Below are 18,714 nucleotides of genomic sequence, written 5' to 3' on the forward strand. Positions count from 1 at the left end.
CACTTTATGAATACTGAAATGGACTTTTAAGGTAATGAGTCATCTTGTGGAGGACTTTAGCTGTTCTAGTTCTCTCTTTATGGCTCATTCTTTTACTAAATGCAATTTACAAAATCATCCTCACAATCCTCACAATTTTTCAAGGAAAACATAAGTTAAACTGAGTCTCAACCTCTCAGTGGGACTGACTTTCTCCATATATACTAAAGACAGGATCATTGAAGGTAGTGTAAGATGCCAAGAACTTTTTTTCCATTCATAAATCTTCATCATTAAAAAAAACACCAGTTCTTTATATATATCACCCTTTTAGCAAGAAATCTATCATAAAGTCCTTTATCACAATGTTGATGGAAGATTTTCATAGCAAATATTTTTGTCACAAGATGAATTCAACATGCCAACTATCATGAAATGTTTTGGCATTTATACAGTGCTTTTTCAGTGTATTTGTTGAGTAAGTGGTATCATCTGTTTCCTCTGCCAAGTACCTATGTGGTAACTTGTGTCATTAACAAAATATAAAATCAGTCACCAATCTCTCATCCTCTTCTAATCATATGCAAGGCAGAAGAAATGAAATAGTCATCATGTCAAGAAAAACATCAGACCTGTTTTTTCTTTGAGACAAAAATCTTCCAGGGAGTGAGCCTTCTTAGACTTAGCAGAAAAGTAAATTTAAGTGGAAACATAATAGCCCTGCTCTGCCTTTTGTCATGCTTCGGTGTCCATGGCTTGTGTGACCCTAGAGTTCTAGGCAATAGTATACCAAGCAAAGCCCTTCCAAAGACAAAAATGATGATTGACATTCAAATTAGGCTTAACATTAGCTAGAAAGCAAAAGGAATGAGTTTTGATGAATTATAAAAAATGAACTATAAGTTTATCTGGATCTGAATAAATATTGACTTAGGGGATTTTTCAGATGACTTCTCAACCATTTCTACTAGAACTCTGGCAAGGTATTTTCCTTAGATTTCAATCTTAAATGTTTTTCAAACTTCAGAAACAATTTTAGATCAATCTACATTTAGATATTATTGTCTTTAGCAAGCTTTATTGGATAATAAGAAAAGTTATTCTCAACATTCCTTTTGTAAAAAAATATTAAAGCATGAAATATGTTAAAAAAGAACATGCAAATATGTCTGGATAGCTTATTCTATTATTTGAACCAGCTTCTATTTCCTGCAGTTTCTGAATAAGTCATCAATGAAGAGAATCATGAATTCTTAATCCTTGAAGTACTTACTTATTTTAATTCAAACTTTACTGAGATATAATTGACATGCAACATCAAGTTTAAAGTTTACAACTTGTTGACTTGATGCACCTATCTACTGCAAAATGATTACCATCATAGGGTTAGGTAATACTTCCATCATGTCATATAATTACATTTATATTATGTGGTGAGATAATTCAAGGTGCAATAACAGCATCTTTCAATATGCAATACAGTGTTATGAGCCTTAATCATCATATCTATTAGATTTCTAGAACTTATTCATATTACAACTGGAAGTTTACACCCTTTCACCAGCTTCTTTCCATAACCCCATCCCTCAGTCCCTGGTACATCTTTCCATAACCCCATCCCTCATTCCCTGGTAACCACCACTCTATTCTGTTTCTGAGTTTGGCCTTTTTAGATTCCATGGATAAATGATCAGTCAGGCAGTCAGTTCAGTTGCTCAATCATGTAAGACTCTTTTAAATTCCATGGACCACAGCACACCAGACCTTCCTATCCATCAACAACTCCCAGAGGTTACTCAAACTCATGTCCATTGAGTTGGTGATGCCATCCAACCATCTCATCCTCTGTCATCCCCTTATCCTCCTGCCTTCAAACTTTCCCAGCATCAGGGTCTTTTCCAATGAGTCAGCTCTTCGCATCAGGTGGCCAAAGGATTGGAGTTTCAGCTTTAGCATCAGTCCTTCCAATGATCACCCAGGACTTATTTCCTTTAGGATGGACTGGCTGGACCTCCTTGCAGTCCAAGGGACTCTCAAGAGTCTTTTCCAACACCACAATTCAAAAGCATCAATTCTTTGCTACTCAGAGTTCTTTAAAGTCCAACTTTCATATCCATACATGACTACTGGAAAAACCATAGCCTTGACTAGATGGACCTTTGTTGGCAAAGTAATGTCTCTATTTTTTACATGCTGTCTAGGTTGGTCATAACTTTCCTTCCAAGGAGTAAGTGTATTTTAATTTCATGGCTACAGTCACCATCTGCAGTGATGTTGGAGCCCAGAAAAATAAAGTCTGTCATGTTTCCACTGTTTCCACCTTTTTCATGTACCTGTTGGACATTTGTATGTGCTCTTTGGAAAATTGCCTATTCAGTTCCTCTGTCCATTTTTTAATTAAGTTATTCTGTTTTGTTTCTACTGAATTTGTAAGTTCTTAATATATTTTGGATATTAACCCCCCATTAAATATATATGATATGCTAATATTTTCTCCCATTCTGCAGGTTGCTTTTTCATTTTGCTGATCATTTATTTTGCTGAGCAGAAGAAACTTACTTGTTTTTACTTGTGGGGCTGGTGCTTTTACTGTAATACCCCTAAAATCATTGCAAAGACCAATGTGAAGGAGCTTTCCATGTCTGCTCTAGAAGTTCTACAGTTTTAGATCTTATGCATAAGGCATTCATTCATACCAAATTAATTTGTATGAATGGTGTAAGACATAGGTCTAATTTCATTTTTCTGCAGATGGTTAACCATTTTTTCTAACACCATTTATTGAAGAAACTATTCTTTCTTCATTCAGTATTCATAGACACCTTATCAAATATTAGCTGATCATGAAAGTGAGAATTTATTTCTGGGCTGTTGATTCCACTCTGTTGTCCTGTATGTCAACTTTTATGCCAATGCCATACTTAGATTATTATAGATTTCCAGTATATTTTGAGACCAGGAAGTGTGTTTCTTCCAGGTTTATTCTTCTTTCTAATGATTGCTTTGTCTATTTACGGTCTTATGTGACTCCATACAAATTTTAGTGAAAATTGTCGTTGGAATTTTGATAACCATTGCATTGTATCTACAGACGGGTTTTGTAGTATGAGCATTTTAATAATATTAATTCTCCTGACCCGTTAACATGGAAAACATGTCCATTTGTTTGTGTATTCTTCTATTTCTTTAATCAAAGCCTTGTACTTTTCAGTATACAAAGAGATTTTTCACCTTTTTGGTTAAATTTATTTCTAAGTATTTACTGTTTATTGATGCCATGTGAGTGGTTATGCTTTATTTCTTTCTTCAGATGTTTTGTTGTTAATATATAGAAATACAACAGATTTGTGTATATTGATTTTATATCTTTAAACTTCACTGAATTTATTAGCTCTAAGAGTTTTTTGGCACTGTGTTTCAAAATTTCTATACATATAAAATCTCACTTGCATCCAAAGATGATTTTTACCTCTTCCTTTCCAAATTGGATGACATTTATTTATTTATCTTTATCACCTAATTTGTCTCATTTGAAATTCCAGAACTATGTTGAATAAGAATGGTGAGAGTAGGTGCTCTTGTCGTCTTCTTGATTTCAGAGGAAAAGCTTTCAACCTTCCACTGTTGAGTATAATGTTGGCTGTGGGTTTGTAATACATAGTCTTTATTTGAGGTGTATTCCTACTATATCCAACTTGTTGAACATTTTCATCAGGAAAGGACATTTTTTTTAATGTTTTCCTAAATCTCTTCAAATAACTGTATGATATCTAACTCCATTTTATTCATTTTGTACATTATACTTATTGAGTTGGATATGTTGAAACATCCTTGCATCACAGTGATAAATCTCACATGATCACGGTGTCTGATCCTTTTCATGTGCTGCAGAATTCAGTTTGTTAATGTTTTATTGTGAATTTGTGCATCCATAGTCATCAAAGATTTTGGTCAACAATTTTCTTTTGTTGTAGTGTCCTTATCTGCCTTCTGTATCAGGGTAATGTGGGTCTCATAAAATTAGTTTGGGAGTCTTCTTCCTCTTAATTTTTGGGAAGAGTTTGAGAAGGGTTGGCATTAATTCTTCTTTAAATATTTGGCAGAATTCACCAGTAAAACTATCTGGTCACAGGTTTTTGTGTGTTGGCAGGTATTTGATTACTGATCTCCTTAATTATCATCAGTACTCTCAGATTTTCAATTTCTTCATGATTAAGTCTTGTTTGCTTGTATATTTCTCAGAATGTATCCATTTCTTCTAAGTTATTCACTTTGTTGACATATAGTTGTCCTTATTAATATTATGACTAAGATCTAGGGTTACTGTTGCTAGAGTTCCTGGGCTCCTGAAGAGCAGTGGAAGGAGGATGTGGGGAGTGATTCAGGTAGATGTTGTCTGCAAATGATGAATATTTATGTGATGAAAGCTGTTAAAATCTGTAGGAGATTCACAAAGGTTATCATCACCAACCTAGACAGCATTAAAAAGCAGAGACATTAAAAAAAAAAAAAAAAAAAAAAGCAGAGACATTACTTTGTCAACAAAGATCCATCTAGTCAAGGCTATGGTTTTTCCAGTGGTCATGTATGGATGTGAGAGTTGGACCATAAAGAGAGCTAAGTGCCAAAGAATTGATGCTTTTGAACTACGGTGTTGGAGAAGACTCTTGAGAGTCCCTTGGACTGCAAGGAGATCCAACCAGTCCATACTAAAGGAGATCAGTCCTGAGTGTTCACTGGAAGGACTGATGTTGAAGCTGAAACTCCCAATACTTTGGCCAGCTGATGCGAAGAACTAACTCATTTGAAAAGACTCTGATGCTGGGAAAGATTGAGGGCAGGAGAAGAAGGGGATGCCAGAAGATGAGATGGTTGGATGGCATCACCGACTCAACGGACATGGGTTTGGGTAGACTCCGGGAGTTGGTGATGGACAGAGAGGCCTGGCGTGCTGCGGTTCATGGGGTTGCAAAGAGTCAGACATGGCTAAGTGACTGAACTGAACTGATACTCACCATTCAAGAAGCTAAGATCACAGCATCTGGTCTCATCACTTGATGGCAAATAGATGGAGAAACAATGGAAACAGTGGAAGACTTCATTTTCTTGGGATCCAAAATCACTCCTTATGGTGACTGCAGCCATGAAAATAAAAGATGCTTGCTCCTTGGAAGAAAAGCTGTGACCAACATAGACAGCATATTAAAAAGCAGAGGCATTACTTTGCTGACAAAGGTCTGTCTAGTCAAAGCTATGGTTTTTCTAGTAGTCATTTATGGACATGAGAGTTGGACCATGAAGAGAGCTAAGTGTGGAAGAATGGATGCTTTTGAACTGTGGTGTTGGAGAAGACTTTTGAGTGTCCCTTGGACTGAAAGGAGATCCAACCAGTTCATCCTTAAGGAAATCATCCCTGAATATTCATTAGAAGGACTGATGTTGAAGCTGAAGCTCTAATACTTTGGCCACCTGATGTGAAGAGCTTATTCATTGGAAAAGAGCCTAATGCTGGGAAAGAATGAAGGCAGGAGGAGAAGGGGACAACAGAGGATAAGATGGGTGGATGGCATCACTGACTTAATGAAGTTTGAGGAAGTTCCAGGAGTTGGTAAAGGACAGGGAAGCCTGGCATGCTGCATTCCTTGGGGTTGCAAAGATTCGGACATGACTGAGCAACTGAACTGAACTGATACTCACCACTGGTTCCTTCTTCAGTGACAAAATCTTCTGTGTTTATCTGCAGAGTAGATCTCTATGAACCACATTTGCTCCCTCCACATACATGCTAAGTCACTTCAGTTGTGTCCCACTCTTTCAGACCCCATGGACTGTAGCCTGCCAGGCTCCTTTGTCCATGGAGTTTTCCGGCAGGAATATTGAAGTGAATTGCCATGCCCTCCTCCAGGGGATCTTCCTGATTCAGGGATTGAACCAACATCTTCTATGTCTCCTGCATTGGCAGGTGGATTCTTCACCACTATTAATAGCTCCTGCTTCTTTCTAGACAATTTTGTTCCATGCAATTTTATACCATCGGTAGCTTTAGGTATCTACCACCACAGTCAAGATATAAGCAATTCTAGCACAAGAATCCCTCAGGTTTCCCTCTATAACCACACCCTCTTCCCACCTTTCCTAAATGATGGCAACCACTAATCTAGCCTTAATTTATAAAATGTTGTCATTTGAAGAACGTTATAAAAATGGAATCCTAATTATTATATGTATCAGTAGTCCCTCCATTCATATTTCTGAGTAGCATGCATGGTATGTTTTTACATTTGTTTAACCATTCACCTGTTAAAGGACACCAGTATTGTTCCAGTTTGGGTTTATTAAAGATAAAGCTGCCCTGAACATCTGTGTATAGGTTTTAGTGTAGACAAATCCCTATACACAGATGCTATCATCTCTGTAATGGTTTTCAATTCTCTGGAATAAATGCACAAGAGTACAATTATGGGGTTCTTCAGTAATTCCACAGGGCTTCCCAGGTGGCTCACTGGTAAAGAACCTGCCTGCCAATGCAGGAGATGCAGGAGCCATGGGGATTTTTTTTTTTTTCCTGGAAAACCCATGGACAGAGGAGCCTGTTGGTTTATAGTCCATAGGGCCACAAAGAATCGGACAAAACTAAGCAACCAACTGAGCACACACACATGGTAATCCCACACTCTGGTTTTAGGAGCAAATGCCAAAGTGTTTTCCAGAGTGGCTGTACCATTTACATTCCCGTCAGAAATGTGTGAGGGAACCAGTTTCTCCTCATCCTTGCCAGTATTTGGTACTGCTGCCTTTTTTAAAAAATTAGCTATTCTGAAGGTGTGTAGTGATACATCATCATGGTTGTATTAGTGTCACTTTGATGGGTAATGGTGCTGAATATATTTTCATGTGCTTGTTTGATATGTTCTTAGATAAAAAAAAAAAATAATTCTGTCCAAGTTTTTTTTTTTCTTTTTTTTATTCCCCATTTCCTAACTGGGGTTGTTTTCAGTTCAGTTCAGTCGTTCAGTAGTGTACGACTTTTTGTGACCCTATGGACTGCAGCACAGGCTTCCCTGTCCATCACCAACTCCTGGAGCTTGCTCAAACTCATGTCCATAGAGTCAGTGATGCCATCCAACCATCTTATCCTCTGTCATCCCCTTCTTCTGCCTTCAATCTTTCCTAGCATCAGGGTCTTTTCCAATGAGTCAGTTCTCTGCATCAGGTGGCCAAAGTATTGGAGTTTCAGCTTCAACATCGGTCCTTCCAATGAAAATTCGGGGTTGATTTCCTTTAGGATGGACTGGTTGGATTTCCTTGCAGTCCAAGGGACTCTCAAGGGTCTTCTCCAACACCACAGTTCAAAAGCATCAGAACTTCAGTGCTTAGGTTTTTTTATGGTCCAACTCTCACATCCATACATGACTATTGGAGAAATCATAAGCTTTGACTAGATGGACCTTTGTTGGCAAAGTAATGTTTCTGCTCTTTAATATGCTGTCTAGGTTGTTCAAAACTTTTCTTCCAAGGAGCAAGCATCATTTAATTTCATGGCTGCAGTCACCATCTGCAGTGATTTTGGAGCCCTAGAAAACAAAGTCTCTCACTATTTCCATTGTTTCCCCATCTATTTCCCATGAAGTGATGGAATTTCTTTATATATTTCACACACTATACCTCCATATGGCATTAGCTGCCAGTCTGTAGCTTGTCCTATCACACTCTTAACATGGACTTTCACAGAGCACTTTGTTTTGATGAGGTTGCTTTTTTTTTTTTTCCCCACACATTGTGTTTTTGGTATTGAGTATCAATCATTTCAATTTTTATATCATTTTAAAAACAAATATCACTTACTTTTAAAAATATCTTTTAAAAATCATTTCTCCCCAAACTTCAGCATCTATAAGAATCATCTCTTCAAAAGACTGACTGCTGGGATCTATTCCTAGAAATTCTGACTCAGTAGGTCTATGATTGGGAGCTGAGGATACATATCTCTAACAAGCTCCCAGATGATGGTGATGCCTTTGGACTATGGACACATTTTGGGTATTAGCGAAAAATTAATTAAAACTAAAAAAATTAATAGCCATGTATGTGTAAAAAAAATTTATAGCCTTTCAGGTTTCAACAGAGTCCATGAAATGGAAAAGTTAGGACTTCAAATGAGATAGAACAAATGAACAAAACATTCTTACAGTCCTTAAGAAATTAATTTCACCACAGACACACACACACAAATCCTGTTTGAAGACTATCTCATCTGTAAGGATCACTTAAGAGAGATAATATGGGGGTCCTTACTAGTGAAGTTCGGAAATAATATAACATGAAAATATTTAAAGAAAGTGAAGTGATGGCTGGTGAGGATATGCTGGTTAATATATTGATTTTTATAGAAAAGTATTGATGTTAATCAACTTCTGTGATATCAGAGGCCTTTTGAATACTAAATATTAAAACATTGGAGATTTGTGTTACTTATTTCTAAATTTTACATTATAGAAAACAAAATATATTGATCAAAAAAAAAAAAAAAAAAAACCAGTAAATATCGTTGTTGTTCAGTTTCTAAGTTGTATCCAACACTGCTACCCATAGACTGTAGCACACCAGACTTCTCTGCCCTCCGCCATCTCCCCAAACTTGCTCAAATTCATGTCCACTGAGTCGGTAATGCTATCTAACCATCTCATCCTCTGCCACCCACTTCTCTTTTGTCTTCAGTTCTTCCCAGCATCATGGTGTTTTCCAGTGAGTCGGCTTTTCAAATCAGGTAGCCAAACTGTTAGAGCTTCAACTTCAGCAATAGTCTTTCTAATGAATATTCAGGGTTGATTTACTTTAGGATTGATTGGTTTGATCTCCTTGCAGTCCAAGGGACTCTCAAGACTCTCCTGCAGCACCATATTTCAAAAGCATCCATTCTTTGGCACTCATCCTTCTCTATGTTCCAACTCTCACATCCATACATGACCACTGGAAAAACCACAGCTTTGACGATATGGACCTTTGTTGGCAAAGTGATGTTTCTGTTTTTTAATATGCTCTGCAGTTTTGTCAAAGTTTTCCTTCCAAGGAGCAAATGTCTTTTAATTTCATGGCTGCAGTCAACATCTGCAGTGATTTTGGAGCCCCCCAAAATAAAATCACTCCCTGCTTCCACTTTTCCCCCTTCTATTAATGCTTGTCATGAAATGATGAGACCATATGCTATGAGCTTAATTTTTTGAATGCAGAGTTCTAAGCCAGCTTTTTCACTCTCATTTCACCTTCATCAAGAGGCTCTTTAGTTCCTCTTCACTTCCTGCCATTAGAGTGGTATCATCTGCATATCTGAGGCTGTTCACATTTTCCCTAGCAATCTTGATTCCAGCTTGTGACTCATCCAGCCCAGCATTTCACATGATGTACACTGCATGGAAGTTAAATAAACAGGGTAACAATATATAGCTTTGTTATACTTCTTTCCCAGTTTTGAACCAGTCAGTAGTTCCATGTCTGGTTTTAACTGTTGCTTCTTGACCTGCATACAGGTTTCTCAGGAGACAGGTAAGTTCTATGGTACTCCCATCTCTTTACGAATTTCCCCCAGTTTTTTGTGATGCACATAGTCAAAGGTTTTAGTGTAGTTAGTGAAGCAGATTTTTTTTTCTACAACTCCCTTCCATTTTCCATGATCCAATGAATACTGGCAACTTGATCTCTGTTCCTCTGCCTTTTCTAAATTGAGCTTGTACATCTGGGAATTCTTCGCTCATATACTGCTGAAGCCTGGCTTGAAGGATTTTGAACATAACCTTAATAGCATGTGAAATGAATGCAGTTGTGTGACAGTTTGAACATTTTCAGCATTGCCCTTCTTTGAACCTGGAATGAATACTGACCTTTTCCAATCCTGTGGTCACTGCTGAGTTTTCCAAATTTGCTGACATACTGAGTGCAGGACTTTCACAGCATAATCTTTTAGGATTTGAAATAGCTCAAGTGGAATTCCATCATCTCCACTAGTTTTGTTCTTAGTAATGTTTCCCAAAGTCCACTTGACTTCACACTCCAGGATATTCTGTTCTAGGTTACTGACCACACCATCATGGTTATTTGAGTCATTAAAATCTTACTTGTATAGTTCTTCTGAATACATTTCAGGAACTGAGATCTCCCTTGTCCAATAGTTCCCATTTTCTAAAGCAAAATTTTATAATTGCACATGCATGCTGAAAATCTTTTGCTCTCTTGCCATTTCCCAGAAAATCCTTTGCAAATGTTCCAGTGTGGTCTTTGCAGCCTTGCATTAGCTTATCTGTAACTACTTTCTCGGTTTATCTCTCCTACATCTCATTCTAGAACATAAACTCTGGACAGTTCTTAATATCTCTGCTAAGCCTTTACAGAGTCCTTTTTTTTGTCTTTGAAGAACACTTTTCTCTGTAAGTTGGCACTTTGTCACATTCCACTTTTCTTCAATACCCTGCTTCCTTACTGGCTGAGCGAAAAGACTCTTTTGGGCTCAGAGGGTGTCACATACTGGTACGCACAAGTTCATTTTTATCTCTGCCACCAGGAATCTTACTTACTTCATAGTGTAGATGTCAGAAGGGAAAAATCAATATCTGCAATATTGATCATTGTATCTCCACCCCATAGCACAGGACAAAATGAAGAAAAGGTGCTTAATAAGTATTGCCTGAATACATGAATTAATGGAGTAGCATATGATTCTTAACTGCTACTGCCTCCTTTCTTAAAGATATCTCTTGAGAAATAACTTCTACCATTTCATACCAGTCAGAATGGCTGCTATACAAAAGTCTACAAGCAATAAATGCTGGAGAGAGTGTGGAGAAAAGGGAACCCTCTTATACTGTTGGTGGGAATGCAAACTAGTTCAGCCACTATGGAGAACAGTGTGGAGATTGCTTAAAAAACTGGAAATAGAACTGCCATATGACCCAGCAATCCCACTGCTGGGCATACACACTGAGGAAACCAGAATTGAAAGAGACACGTGTATCCAATGTTCATTGCGGCACTGTTTATAATAGCCAGGACATGGAAGCAACCTAGATGCCCATCAGCAGATGAATGGATAAGCAAGCTGTGGTACATATACACAATGGAGTGTTACTCAGCCATTAAAAAGAATACATTTGAATCAGTTCTAATGAGGTGGATGAAACTGGAGCCTACTATACAGAGTGAAGTAAGTCAGAAAGAAAAACATCAATAGAATATACTAACACATCTGTATGGAATTTAGAAAGATGGTAACGATAACCCTATATGCAAGAGAGCAAAAGAGAGAAAGATGTATAGAACAGTCTTATGGACTCTGTGGGAGAGGGTGAAGGTGGGATGATTTGGGAGAATGGCATTAAAACATGTATTATATCATATGTGAAATGAATCGCCAGTCCTGGTTCAATGCATGATACAGGATGCTCAGGGCTGGTGCATTGGGATGACCCAGAGGGATGGTATGGGGAGGGAGGTGGGAGGGGGGTTCAGGATGGGGAACACGTGTATGCCTGTGGCAGATTCATGTTGATGTATGGCAAAACCAATACAATATTGTAAAGTAATTAGTCTCCAATTAAAATAAATAAATTTATATCAAAAAATAAATAAATACAATAAAATTAATTTTAAAAAGGATATAACAACCCTCAAATATTGGCCTTGATAAATATTATAAATTTGAAATGATGCTAAAAATTACTTATTATCAGCAACACTGAGATGGCAAATTAACCACAAAGCCAATCCTAATCTTCAAATGCTTAAAACCAATGTCTTAACTGTATTTAAGTAATCAAATTATTAAATCATATTATAACCATATGCAGTTGGAAAACATATTATAATCAGACAATGTTATGAATTGTGAAGGTAAAATTCTGAGATATTTATTTGGGATTAGGCAAATGTCTAACAGAATTAATTAAGCATTCCCTTAAATAAGTAAAAAACACATTATGACTTTTTAAGTAAATTTTTAATTTTTTTTAATATACAGCATGCTGCAGAAAAGAGATCCTTAGACTTTGGGTTGAATATCTGCATTATAAACTACTCTGGATTATATTTTTGGGACATGTATTGCCAATAAAATAATAACTTAAAAATCTATTGGTAAGGAAGCAAATAAAGAATAATTCATTGAAAAAAAAAAAAACAAAAAAACAAAGTCATTTGTTTGCCTAAAGTAGAAGGTAAGAAAACCCAAATAAATGAAACTCTGTGTTTTCTCCCCTTTTATTTATTTTTTCTTTTCTTTAATTTTATTGAAATATAGTTGAATTATAATATTGTCCCAAATTATTTTGTACAGCAAAGGGACTCATTTATACATACACATATATATATATATTATTTCTCATATTATTTTCTGTACATGGCTTTTCATAGAATACTAAATATAGTTCCTTGTTCTTTACAAGCATTCATGTTAAATTGCTTCAGCCACGTCCCACTCTTTGCAGTCCTTGAACTGGGACCCACCAGGCTCCTCTGTCCATGGGACAGGAGTGGGTTGCCATGCCCTCTTCCAGGGGATCCTCCCAATCCAGGGTTGAACTCATATATATATATGACATCTCAGTATCCATTTTTCCGTCAATGGACTTTTAGGCTGTTTCCATGCCCTGTCTGTTGTAAATGATAGTGCTATAAACATAAGAGTGCATGTATCTTTCATACATAAAATTATACTGTTACATGCAACCCAATGGGTGATTCGACATGAGTGAGCAAGAGACACAGGGGCTGTTCCAGAACCCTTTATAATTTACATTATGTGAAGATCAATATCAGGGCGCGCTCATCTATAGTGAAGGAGAGCAGAACAGCTGTTAATTTTTGTTCGGCAAATGAGAGGGTGGTTGAGCAGAGAATATAGAGTTATCACTGGTGGTGGTGGTAGCGGGGACTCTATGGTACCTCCGTGTAGTTTTGCTTTGCACTTCTCTAATAATCAGCAATGCTGAACATCTTTTCATGTGCCTGTTGGCCATCTGTACCTCTTCTTCAGAGAAATGTCTCTTTAGGTCTTGTGCCCATTTTCAACGGGATTGTTTGCTTTTTGATGCTTTTGAGTTATATGAGTTGTTCGTATATTTTGGAAATTAAGCCCTTGTCAGTAGCATCATTTGCAAATATTTTCACTCAGTCCATAAATTTTCTCTGTGTTCTGTTTAATGTTTCCTTTGCTGAGCAAAAGGATGCAAGTTTTTGTCCCATTTGCTCACTTTTGTCTGACTCTTTGTGACCCAGTGGACTGTAGCCCACCAGGCTCCTTTGTCCATGGGGATTCCCCAGGTAAGAATGCTGGAGTGGGTTGCCATTCCCTCTTCCAGGGGATCTTCCCAACCCAGGAATCCAACCCAGCTCTCCCACATTGAAGGCAGATTCTTTACCATCTGAGCCACCAGGGAAGCCCAACATTTCTTTAGTGTTTATTATATGCTTTCTACTAGATGCTTCATAACTTTTATATCAATGAATCTTCCCAACTCTAAAAATAAGTTGGAATGGAGTAGACAGAGATTTAGAATGGATGGCGGGCGGCTGCCACCGGCGCACTAGAGCATGGGCGAGAGGAGCTGCCCCACGTCCGAGGTCAGGGGCAGAATCTGGGAGGACCCCATGCCCAAAGGGCGGCGGCCAAGAGGAGTTACACCACGTCCGAGGTCAGGGGCAGCAGCCGAGAGTGCCAGGCTGCAATGGCGCAGGAACAGCGGAGAGGAGCTACCCAAGTCCAAGGTCAGGTGTGGCGGCCGGGAGGAGCTAACCCACACCCGAGGCCAGGGGCGGCGGCCAGGAAGACCAACCCCACGTCCAAGGAGCGGTGGGTGTGCGGGCGCAGGAGGGCCTAGAGGAGCCACCCCATATTGAAGGTCAGGAAGGATGGCAGTGAGGAGATACCCCTCATCCAAGGTAAGGAGCAATGGCTGTGCTTTGCTGGAGCAGCCATGAAGAGACATCCCATGCCCAAGGTAAGAAACCCAAGTAAGACGGTAGGTGTTGCAAGAGGGTATCATAGGGCAGATACACTGAAACCATACTCACAGAAAACTAGTCAGTCTAATTACACTAGGACCATAGCCTTGTCTGACTCAATGAAACTAAGCCATGCCCATGGGGGAACCCAATGGGCGGGTCATGGTGGAGAGATCTGACAGAATGTGGTCCACTGGAGAAGGGAATGGCAAACCACTTCAGTATTCTTGCCTTGAGAACCCCATGAACAGTATGAAAAGGCAAAATGATAGGATAGTGAAAGAGGAACTCCCCAGGTCAGTAGGTGCCCAATATGCTACTGGAGATCAGTGGAGAAATAACTCCAGAAAGACATAAGGGATGGAGCCAAAGCAAAAACAATACCCAGCTGTGGATCTGACTAGTGATAGAAGCAAGGTCTGATGCTGTAAAGAGCAATATTTCATAGGAACCTGGAATGTCAGGTCCATGAATCAAGGCAAATTGGAAGTGGTCAAACAAGAGATGGCAAGAGTGAATGTCGACATTCTAAGAATCAGTGAAGTAAAATGGACTGGAATGGGTGAATTTAACTCAGATGACCATTATATCTACTACTGTGGGCAGGAATCCCTCAGAAGAAATGGAGGAGCCATCATGGTCAACAAAAGAGTTCAAAATGCAGTACTTGGATGCAATCTCAAAAATGACAGAATGATCTCTGTTCATTTCCAAGGCAAACCATTCAATATCAAAGTAATCCAAGTCTATGCCCCAACCAGTAATGCTGAAGAAGCTGAAGTTGAACGGTTCTGTAAAGACCTACAAGACCTTTTAGAACTAACACCCAAAAAAGATGTCCGTTTCATTATAGGGGACTGGAATGCAAAAGTAGGAAGTCAAGAAACACCTGGAGTAAAAGGCAAATTGGGCCTTGGAATATGGAATGAAGCAGGGCAAAGACCAATAGAGTTTTGCCAAGAAAATGCACTGGTCATAGCAAACACCCTCTTCCAACAACAGAAGAGAAGACTCTACACATGGACATCACCAGATGGTCAACACCGAAATCAGATTGATTATATTATTTGCAGCAAAAGATGGAGAAGCTTTATACAGTCACAAAAACAAGACCAGGAGCTGACTGTGGCTCAGATCATGAACTCCTTATTACCAAATTCAGACTTAAATTGAAGAAAGTAGGGAAAACCACTAAACCATTCAGATACGACCTAAATCAAATCCCTTATGATTATACAGCAGAAGTGTGAAATAGATTTAAGGGCCTAGATCTGATAGAGTGCCTGATGAACTATGGAATGAGGTCCGTGACATTGTACAGGGGACAGGGATCAAAGAAATGCAAATGAAAAGAAATGCGAAAAAGCAAAATGGCTGTCTGGACCAAAAAAAAAAATGGCTGTCTGGGGAGGCCTTATAAATGCTGTGAAAAGAAGAGAAGCAAAAAGCAAAGGAGAAAAGGAAAGATATAAGCATCTGAATGCAGAGTTCCAAAGAATAGCTGGAAGAGATAAGAAAGCCTTCCTCAGCAATCAATGCAAAGAAATAGAGGGAAACAACAGAATGGGAAAGACTAGAGATCTCTTTAAGAAAATTAGAGATACCAAGGGAATATTTTATGCAAAGACGGGCTCAATAAAGGACAGAAATGGTATGGACCTAACAGAAACAGAAGATACCAAGAAGAGGTGGTAGGAATACACAGAAGAACTGTACAAAAAAGATCTTCACGACCCAGATAATCATGATGATGTGATCACTGACCTAGAGCCAGACATCCCAGAAAGTGAAGTCAAGTGGGCCTTAGAAAGCATCACTACAAACAAAGCTAGTGGAGGTGATGGAATTCCAGTTGAGCTATTTCAAATCCTGAAAGATGATGCTGTGAAAGTGCTGAACTCAAAATGCCAGCAAATTTGGAAAACTCAGCAGTGGCCACAGGACTGGAAAAGGTCAGTTTTCATTCCAATCTCAAAGAAAGGCAATGCCAAAGAATGCTCAAACTATGGCACAATTGCACACATCTCACATGCTAGTAAAGTAATGCTCAAAATTCTCCAAGCCAGGCTTCAGCAATATGTGAACCGTGAACTTCCTGATGTTCAAGCTGGTTTTAGAAAAGGCGGAGGAACCAGAGATCAAATTGCCAACATCTGCTGGATCATGGAAAAAGCAAGAGAGTTCCAGAAAAACATCTATTTCTGCTTTATTGACTATGCCAAAGCCTTTGACTGTGTGGATCACAATAAACTGTGGAGAATTCTGAAAGAGATGGGAATACCAGACCACCTGACCTGCCTCTTGAGAAATCTGAATGTAGGTCAGGAAGCAACAGTTAGAACTGGACATGGAACAACAGACTGGTTCCAAATAGGAAAAGGAGTTCGTCAAGGCTGTATATTGTCACCCTGCTTGCTTAACTTCTATGCAGAGTACATCATGAGAAATGCTGAGCTGGAAGAAACACAAGCTGGAATAAAGATTGCCGGGAGAAATATCAATAACCTCAGATAGGCAGATGACACTACCCTTAGGGCAGAAAGTGAAGAGGAACTAAAAAGCCTCTTGGTGAAAGTGAAAGTGGAGAATGAAAAAGTGGGCTTAAAGCTCAACATTCAGAAAACTAAGATCATGGCATCTGGTCCCACCACTTCATGGGAAATAGATGGGGAAACAGTGGAAATAGCATCAGACTTTATTTTTCTGGGCTCCAAAATCACTGCAGATGGTGACTGCAGCCATGAAATTAAAAGGCGCTTACTCCTTGGAAGGAAAGTTCTGTCCAACCTAGATAGCATATTCAAAAGCAGAGACATCACTTTGCCAACAAAGGTCTGTCTAGTTAAGGCTATGGTTTTTCCAGTGGTCATGTATGGATGTGAGAGTTGGACTATGAAGAAAGCTGAGCACCGAAGAATTGATGCTTTTGAAGTGTGGTGTTGGAGAAGACTCTTGAGAGTCCCTTGGACTGCAAGGAGATCCAACCCATCCTTTCTGAAGGAGATCAGCCCTGGGATTTCTTTGAAGGAATGATGCTAAAGCTGAAACTCCAGTATTTTGGCCACCTCATGCGAAGAGTTGACTCATTGGAAAAGACTCTGATGCTGAGAGGGATTGTGGGCAGGAGGAGAAGGGGATGACAGAGGATGAGATGGCTGGATGGCATCACTGACTCGATGGACATGAGTCTGAGTGAACTCCGGGAGTTGGTGATGGACAGGGAGGCCTGGTGTCCTGTGATTCATGGGGTCACAAAGAGTCAGACATGACTGAGCCACTGAATTGAACTGAAGAGATGTTTCCAAGGTCATACATCTGGTGAAGAGTGAAGTAGATATTCATGCAAATATATAAACTATTCTCCATCCTTTCTTTAAAAGATGATGTTGCATCACAATTACTTTGAATTTTAAAAATCTACAAGCTTCTTATTTGCTTCATTGTGTCCGATTCTTCCTGACTCTACGGACTGCAGCCCGCCAGGCTCCTCTGTCCTTGGGATTCTCCAGGCAAGAATACTGGAATGGGTTGCCATCTCCTCTTCCAGGGGATCCTCCTGATCCAGGGACCAAACCTGTATCCCCTGCATTGTAGGCAGATTTTTCCTACTGAGCCCCTGGGGAAACCCAAAAGCCACATAGGTGAAACTTAATACTTTTTATCAAGTTACAGTCCTTAAAAATTCATATAAAAACTTTAGTAAAAAACAATGATGGAATGGTATCCCTTGGTAGTTCAGTGAGAAAAATATGTTAAAAAAAAAAAAAGAAAGAAAAGAAGAGGCAACATGGACAAAGTCAGAAGGATGTGGTGGATGGGACTGATTCACACAGCAGTCTTCTAACTTGTACATGTTTCATAATTCACCTGCTAAGCCTTTTGCTATGTCACTGTAGACACTAAAATGGGTTTTTGCTGATAATGGTGGCCTATGTGGACACAACACATATTAGACCTTAGAATCTCAGCATGTCGTTAATGAACAAGAATTTTGGGTGTCAGAAAGAAATTACAGAAAAAATTACAAACTATCAATATATTAGTCATGTTATCTCAAAGGTGTCTAAAAGAAATCTTCAACATATTTCCATTGTCTATTTGAGAAGTGCTGATCAGTTCAGTTCAGTTGCTCAATCATGTCCGACTCTTCGAGACCCCATGAATCGCAGCACGCCAGGCCTCCCTGTCCATCACCAACTCCCGGAGTTCACTCAGACTCACGTCTATCGAGTCAGTGATGCCATCCAGCCATCTCATCCTCTGTCATCCCCTTCTCCTCCTGCCCCCAATCCCTCCCAGCATCAGAGTCTTTTCCAATGAGTCAACTCTTCCCATGAGGTGGCCAAAGTACTGGAGTTTCACCTTTAGCATCATTCCCTCCAAAGAAATCCCAGGACTGATCTCCTTCAGAATGGATAGGTTGGATCTCCTTGCAGTCCAAGGGACTCTCAAGAGTCTTCTCCAACACCACAGTTCAAAAGCATCAATTCTTCTGTGCTCAGCTTTCTTCATAGTCCAACTCTCACATCCATACGTGACCACTGGAAAAACTGTAGCCTTGACTAGACGGACCTTTGTTGGCAAAGTAATGTCTCTGCTTTTGAATATGCTATCTAGGTTGGTCAGAACTTTTCTTCCAAGGAGTAAGCATCTTTTAGTTTCATGGCTGCAGTCACCATCTGCAGCGATTTTGGAGCCCAAAAAAATAAAGTCTGACACTCTTTCCCCATCTATTTCCCATGAAGT

The sequence above is a fragment of the Bos indicus x Bos taurus genome, chromosome 10 (genome assembly GCF_003369695.1).
Source record: "Bos indicus x Bos taurus breed Angus x Brahman F1 hybrid chromosome 10, Bos_hybrid_MaternalHap_v2.0, whole genome shotgun sequence".
Lineage (NCBI taxonomy): Eukaryota > Metazoa > Chordata > Mammalia > Artiodactyla > Bovidae > Bos > Bos indicus x Bos taurus.